The following is a 7,783-nucleotide window of genomic DNA, read 5'->3' as shown; positions in this document are numbered from 1 at the left end:
AAAGGACAAGGAGAAAAGAGAGAAACGGGTAACGTGCAGGCGGACTGCAAAAAAAGCCAGCTCCTGACCGCTTGAAAGCCTCTGGGGCCTCACATCATGTGAAAACAGTAAACATACTATTTTCCTGATAAAGAAGGCATTTGGGGGGTTTTTTAATGCCTTTTTTTGGGGTGTGTTTTCATCTAATGCACACAAAGAGAAGTATGCTGTGAAAAGCCAAACTGAAAAAAAAAACAAACCAACTAGAAGAAGCTCACAGGCTTTCCAGCTGCTCCTGAGGATAAAAAGGGATAATTCTAGTTTGGCTGTTTTCAGCCGTGATTTAATCTCCACATCCTCACGCACGCATGCACAGCTGCCACCTGCATTTTGGACAAAACCCCTCCATTTTGGACCAAAGGTCTTTCAAAAGGCTGAAAACCGTCTGCCAAAGCTGCTTTTGGGGGTAAGCGTCGTGCTCCGGTGCGTCCCGGCGGGAGCGCCCCCTCAGCTGCGCGGGGCAGCCCCCCGTGAGGGTACGAGGGCCGGCATCGAGGCGGCCACTGCCGCTGAGGGAAGGGGCTGAGGCGTGTGAGGCGAAGTGCCCCCTTTGGGCCCGGCTCACCACGTTCATCCAGCCCCCTGGGGCGCCTGTGGCTGTGCCGGTGGAACAGGGGCAGGAAATGCTGGAGGTTTGCCCGGGCAGGGCCGCACCCGGGACCGACCCGGGGCTGGAACAGAGACAGGGACGGGGACAGGGACAGGGACCGTGACGGGGACGGGCCGGCAGACAGCACCCCCCGCCTCCGCCCCGCCCCTCGCGGAAAGAGGCGGGGCTCCCCTTGCCTTCTCCTCTCCCCTCTTCCGTTAGGATGACGTCACCGTAAGCGCCTCCCGATTGGGCCGGCGGGGGCAGGTGACCTCGCGGCGTGACGCCAGCGCGTCGCTGGGGAGGCGAGGCGAGGCGGAGGGCAGGTAGACAAGATGGCGTCGCCCGGCCGTGGGGCTAGAGGTGGCGACGAGGCGCGGGTTTCCTAGGGGTGGGCGGTGGGCAGCGACCGCGGGGACAGCCGGAGCCACCAGCTGGGGGCCGCCAGGCGCCGCGCAGGTAACGAGCGGGCCAGGAGCGGTAAGGGGCGGGGGTGGCGGTGCTGGTCACTCTCGTAGCGGGGCCTGGGCAGGGGGGCACACCCGGCTGGGCCCTCCGCCCCGCCCCTGGGCCCAAACTTTGCCGCCTCTTTTCCTCGTCCGGGGCGTGGGACCCTCCGCGCGCCTGTCGTGATTCAGCAGATGTGAAGGTTGCGGGGCCACTGGCCCCCCCTGGGGGGGAGGGCTCGCAGGTTGGGCCCCCCATCTCCCCCCCCCCTCCGGCCGTGGAGGGGAGGGAGCCTGTGGGCGCTGCCTCAACGTGTGGCCTTGCTGCGCCTTCACGGCGTGTCGCTACTGCTTTTGTAGGTACCGTTTAATGGAGGTGGGAACCTGCATGGTCAGCTCAGAGGCACGGATTCCTGGCCCTCTGTCTTGGGCTGGACCCGGGGAACAGGCGAGTGGGGTGACACTCCTTTCCCTACACTTTCCTGCTTTCTGGTAGTTTCAGGAACTGCCAGAGTCAAGAGAATACTTTTCTGCTTAATAACCCTTGATGAGTTTGCCTTCTAAGAGCTGATGGCTGTTGAAATCTGAGTAAATGGTATCGTCCATGATATTTAGAAGTAAGTTCCTCCCCATGGTAACTGAACCTTCTGTGAAGAACTGAAACCTATGCTTTTGTTTGGGGGGGGGGGGGTGCCTGTGTGGTTTTTGTCAAGCCTGCCTTTGGGTAATTTGTTAGTTTCTGTCTCTTGTGTTGTGAAAACCATAGTACTCATCTTCCCTATGCCACTTATGACTTTAGTTTTCCATTCTCTTTACTGCATAGGTTGTAGCCCTCAGCATCTCTGTGCTTATTATCTATTTTGGCATCTTTTCCAGTTAGATTTCTGCTTTTGAATAGGGAATAGGATCATATATTTTCCTGCATTTGAGATGCAGGCATACCATGGATATATACACTAGTGTAATACTTCAGTTTTGTAGCTTCTAATTTCCTTGTCTTCCGTTTAGGTCACTAGAAGTAAGACATTTAGCACTTTATTGAAGCTATTTAGTACAATTTGAGAACTGCCTTCCTGAGTTTTGATAGCTAAAAATCTATCATTTTAAAAGGAAAGTTAGGATTGCTTTGCTTTTTTTAATTAGTAAAAGAAATTACAACGGGTGAAAATGAGGAATCAACTTATGAAGTGGTTTTACTCCCTACATCATTTAAAAATTCCAAACAAGCAAAAAAAAATTAGTCTTACGGAAATCTTATGACATTTATACTGTCATAAGATAAGCAGGTGAACTCTGGCATTAACTGTACAGCTAATACAGCTGTCATCCTGGACTCAGTAAAAATGTATTCATGTTGAATTTAAGCACTTTGAGGTGGATGACAAATGAGTATTGCCAAATTAAGGAACAATTGAGTTGTGACCGGTGATGTAATTACTGTGCCACTGATAGAAGGCATGCTGCATCTCACAGCCTGTTATGGGGTTAAGAGGCTTTTGTGGAAGCTTGTTGCGGGGAATCTTACTCCAGCTATGACCTCGGGATCTTTTTCTTAAGGAAAAAGAGGAAGAGGCGGTACTGCAATTAGCCAGACCTCTTCCTCACCTCCCTTCCCTTATCATTCTTGGACCATGGGACTTTCTGTTCCTGTGCAGGCATTCTTACACCTGCTGGCTTCCTAGGGCTGACCCTGTATACCTGGCAACTCTGCTCTGCAACAGCATTTTTCAGGGAAGATGGAAAAAAAAGCTGGTTTGGCCTCCTTCTCTCCTTTTCTGCATACAGAACAGAGCTATGTGTGGAGCACTGTACTAGCCACGGGGAAGGCAATGGGGCTGAGATGGTACACATGGTAGCAGCGTAGCAGATTGGGACCCATTTATTTAAGGCCATGTGCAGGGTGATTTTAGGTTGCAGTATCATGGTAGTACTGCTACTTAATTACCTCAGTTTTCTGTACATGCAGAGCTGTACTTCAAAAGTGGCAGTGATGATTTAGATCACCATTGCAATTGGGTGACTTAAACCTTGTAGGCTCATCCTTAATTCTAAGGATGAGAGAGAGAAAACATGTAGTCTTCAAACCTATTTTTTGTGAGCTTGTGGTTTTAGTCTCAGAAACAAAACTGAAAGCGATTGTGCTTTTTTTGTTTCACCGGCTGTATCTGGCCTGCAAGTTCGATAGTTCTTTTTTTTTTTCCCCTGTGAGTGCACTGTGGATCAAAGGAATCAGGGAAGAAGTTGCTTCTAATAAGATCAGACACTGCATAATTCAAGCGTAAGCCGAAACAAAGGTACCTGAAACTTTGAAGGGAAAACCAAGGAAATCTCAGGTATAAGTGAATGAATAAATATTTGTTTCTCTTTAATGAATTGAACTTCAATATTCACAATATGTTAAGAGTATACTGATCATTATAGAGAATATACTGATCAGCTGGGAGATTTACTTTATAGTTTACATTAATGGATAGAAAAATGTTAATGATGAAAAATCATCAAAAACACGTGGACTAACTCCATGTCCATTGTTCACGTGGTGTTTTGCAGTGCCCGGTGCTTGTTGTCCTAGAGACAAAAATGTCTAATGGAATAGGAGTCAGGTTTCTGGACCAATCCAGCAGGCTACCTCATCTAACTCTGTCGCACTGGTGGCCAGAGCTATTTTGGCTGGTACTGGTGGCAAAAGTGCTATAATGCCACATAAGGCATCACCTTACTCATCGTCCTCCTCCTCTTTAATTGTATAAGCTTATGGTTTCCTGTTGCTCCCACAAACTTTAGGGATTAATAATTCAGGAAATTCAATGTTGTTGTCAATGTTCAGTCTCTATAGCTTGAGTTTTTGACATCAGCCTGTTCCAGTATTTTACAGTTCTGCTGGGTTGAATATTTTGATAAATTGATCTGTGAGAAATTTAGTTTTTCTTATTAGACAGAACTTTTATACAGCCTTCTCTGGCATTTTGTTTCTAACATAATCACTCCCAGTCTTTTCAGTCATAAATTTCAGAGCTTCAGTTGTCATTTTACAAGGATATGTACCTAAAGACATTACTATCTATTTAAAATTGATCGGTGCAATTCAGATCAATGTCAGTGTAAGGAAGGTCTAGTGGAGCTGTAATTGAAAAGCTCTGGAAGATGTTTTTGAAAACTATTGTTTGAAGAAGAGGCAAAGAAGGGTTGTTTACACATTATAAATAGTTTTCTTGTTTGAATAAAAAGTAGGCCTTCTAGGGTGTACTAATGGTTGGTTTCTCTTCCCTGTGTTGTGCCTGCTTGCTCTGATAACTGGGAAGGCAATGCTATTGATCTTACAGTGTGTACCACTCTACAATTGAGCATTGGGAATGCAGTTGATCAATACAAGCCTGAGCTCACAGTTTTTCTGTGTTAACTACTTAGGTAGCTAATCCTATGTGGTATGCAAGTGCATTGCTTAATGCTTTGACCCTCTGACTTGGTTTGAATAAGCTCATGTTCTCTGTCCCTAATAACCTTTTGCAGTCAATGTAGTCTTGTATTGAGCTCTCCTAAGAGAAACTGAGCATTGGGGTTTTTCTCTCTCTTAAATTATCAGATTTATTCCAAATCCTTGCTTGCATGAGGAAGGCGTTTTCTTAAATATTAAGAAATACTATCTTTCCTGTGGTTGGGAAATTTTGAAAGAACAGCTTGTCCAGACTTGGTTATGTTGGGTTTGTTTATTTTTCTCTTTGAAAGGCTACAAGGTCTTTTCAGAATCCTTTAAGCTTCCAGTGTACTTGAAACACAAAAGTATATCAAAGGGGGAACAGAATATCATTGCTCTGACTTAGGTTTAAATCTTCTTTTCTAGAAGGGAGATTGGTTCAAAGTACCATGTTGCATTAGTAGTATTACAGTTTCTAACTGACTGAGCTCCAATAGAAATTCTGAGCTTGTATTTTCTGGGCTGCATTTTATGTCAGAAACTCTTACACCAGAGTTACATTTTAAGAGGGGAAAGCAGAACATGAGTCCTATCCAAGAAACAGTCAGTTCTTCAGCTCGAAGATGGTCTGAATATGAATATACTAAAGCTACTAACTTATTGGTAGGTAGTATCATGGAAATTAGTAATAAAGAGTTGCAAACTCCGAGTTAGTCTGATCTGTGTTCCTGGAGATCAGCATTCATCGTAACTATCTACTAGATTACGTGAAAGATGTAAGCTCTTCCCTAATGTCAAATGGTGCAAGCACAAACATGTACATCTCTAGGCTAGCAGTAGATGAAGCCGTGACTGGTGAGATTTATTTTGAGTTTGGGGGGGTTGGATTTCTAAGAATATGCTTATTACCAGTTGTGCTATGTCAAGTATTAGCGCTGTGCTTAATAGAGATCTGCTTATGTGTTCAACTTGATTTGCCTCATTGATTCCAAACTGTAAAATAAAACTAGATTCCTAGTTTATAAACACTCTGCAAAGGAATTGTTAAAGCATATGTATTTTCTATTCTGATATAGAAAAGCCACACTGGGTTCCACCCTAATGACTAATACCATCATGTGGTGTCTTTGCACAGTAATGTACAATAATTTCAAATAGAAATATAGGAGTCACATGGGGTAGAAAAAGGACTTTATATGAATAAAATCACCATTAATCATCTGGAATAAAATTGTGTGTGGTGAGAAAGGATAGAAAAGTTATGCTGCATACCCTCTGAGAAAAGAATGTGTTCTTAATCTTTTAATTATTAGGTCAGCACAAGCAGTTTGTTGCCAGTCTATTTGACTTCTTGGTAGAAAAAAGCTGAAAGATTGTTGGGTTTTGTTTTGCCTGCTGTGTTCGGAACAGTATAAAAAGAAGGGGGTTTATTGTGCTTTTCAGAAAGTACCTTTAGGTTTTTTAATGGAAAGAGGGGGAATGAATAAGTGAATGTATCCCCTCAAGCAGGTTTTAGTTGGAGTTTTGGAAACAAAAATGGATGGAGAAATATGGTACTATAAAATAACTTTGCACTCGGGGGGGTAATGAACCACAAAGATTTTTGGTGGACGGATTTCTGTATTACATGCTGTCCTGGTTTTCAGCTGGGATAGAGTTAACTTTCACAAGAAGCTGGGAGAGAACACAGCCAGAACATCTGACCCAAACTAGCCAAAGGGATATTCCATACCATATGATGTCATGCTCAGTATACAAGGGAGGGAGCTGACTGGGGAGGATGGGTCACTGCTCAGGGATGGGCTAGGGATCGGGTTCTGGGCCATGAGCAAATTGCATTGTGTATCACCCGCTTCGTATATTCTTTTATTAGTATCGTTGTTGTTATTTTCCTTTCCGTTTGCTGTCCTAGTAAGCTGTCATTGTCCCAACCCACGAGTTTTACTTTTCTCTTACCTTTTTCTTCCACTTCTCCCCAACCCACCAGGGGGGAAAGAGTGACTGAACAGCCGCGTGGTGCTGAGCTGCCAGCTGGGGCTGAACCACTACAGTCCTTTTTGGCACCCTGTCCCTGAGTGAGCTGTGAGATATGCAGGAAGATTTCAGCCGCCATCCAGGTGAGCACGTTGTCACCTGGCTGCTCCAATGCTGGGATAACAAGGCCAGTGGCCTGGAATTAGAGGGTGGGGAAGCCAAGCAGCTGGGATCCCTGTCTAGGGAAGGGGGGCATTGAAAAAGCGTTTGGAAAAAAAGACACAAACCTTCAGCCTCTTTGTCAGGCATGAGGGAAAGGTATCCCTTCAAGGAAGATGTATGGCATTCAGGCAAGTGGACCACCATGGAGAGAGGTAGTCAGAACCTGACAGAATTTGATTATTATGACTCAGCCAACACGCAGTTACCCATAGATTCCGATGAAGTCTAATGCATGTGACCCACTTGGTAGGAGTTTGTATGGAGTGCACCATCATCGTACGTCAACTCATTGGCACTAATGGACCGGAGGGGCCAAGAGGAGCCAACGGTGGAGAAAGTGGCCGGCCAACTCCAGCAATACGAAGAAATTCTCTCTTCCCTCCTTGTCTTGGCTGTGGAGACACTGTCCTGGAAAGTGCAGCGACTTGAAGAGGATATGTCCTATTTCCCACCTGTACAGACCAATATCTCAGCTATTAGGAGTAAGTGTTCCTCTTCTTAAGAGAGAGGATATAGTGGATAACACCATGACGCACCCTGTGGTTTTACCTGCGTGACCATGGAGAGGACATGAAGTGGGAAGGAAAACCTACCCAAATCCTAGAGGCACGAGTATGAGAGTTGCAAAGAATAACAATCACAAAAAGGCATTTTTACAGGAAAAATGCTGATCCAGTTTCCACTGAGCAGTTCCCCAGACCAAATGGAAGGCCTGATTATACTTCTGATCCTCTTGAAGGGACTTTGGATCATTTTTACAAGAAATGAGTGACAAATATGATGAGCAGGATTAGAGGGGCCTCGCCTCCAGCCAGGTGGAGGAAAGGGACAACCAGGTTTACTGGACTGTGTGAATCCCATGGCCTGGGCTTGTTAGACACACTGGAATATAAGGCTCTAGTGGACACCGGTGCAAATGTACCCTAATGCCATCAAGCTATGAAGGGGCAGAACCCATCTGTATTCTGGAGTGACAGGGGAATCCCAACAGCTAACTTACTGGAGGCCAAAGTGAGTCTAACTGGGAATGAGTGGCACAAGCATCCTCTTGTGACTGGTTCAGAGACTCCGTGCATCCTACGCATAGACTGCCTCTGG

General features: G+C 45.5%; 1 protein-coding gene across 4 annotated transcripts in view; it reads left to right on the top strand.

Moving 5' to 3' along the window:
* Positions 1–921: 921 nt before the first annotated feature.
* UBAP1 (ubiquitin associated protein 1) overlaps positions 922–7,783 on the top strand; it is a 39,749-nt gene continuing 32,887 nt past the window's right edge. The window contains exons 1-2 of one of the 4 annotated variants that reach the window (XM_075739578.1): positions 922–1,087; positions 6,477–6,606. The gene's annotated coding sequence lies outside the window, so the exon portion shown is untranslated. Of the gene's footprint in view, positions 1,088–1,258; positions 1,451–1,955; positions 3,408–6,476; positions 6,607–7,783 lie in introns of those variants that run through there. The other 3 variants (XM_075739576.1, XM_075739577.1, XM_075739579.1) reach the window with 3 other exon arrangements.

This window comes from Balearica regulorum, chromosome Z (assembly GCF_011004875.1).
Source record: "Balearica regulorum gibbericeps isolate bBalReg1 chromosome Z, bBalReg1.pri, whole genome shotgun sequence".
Classification (NCBI taxonomy): Eukaryota; Metazoa; Chordata; class Aves; order Gruiformes; family Gruidae; genus Balearica; species Balearica regulorum.
The sequence above is the reverse complement of the archived record's forward strand: the minus strand, read 5'-3'. Positions and strand labels throughout refer to the sequence as shown.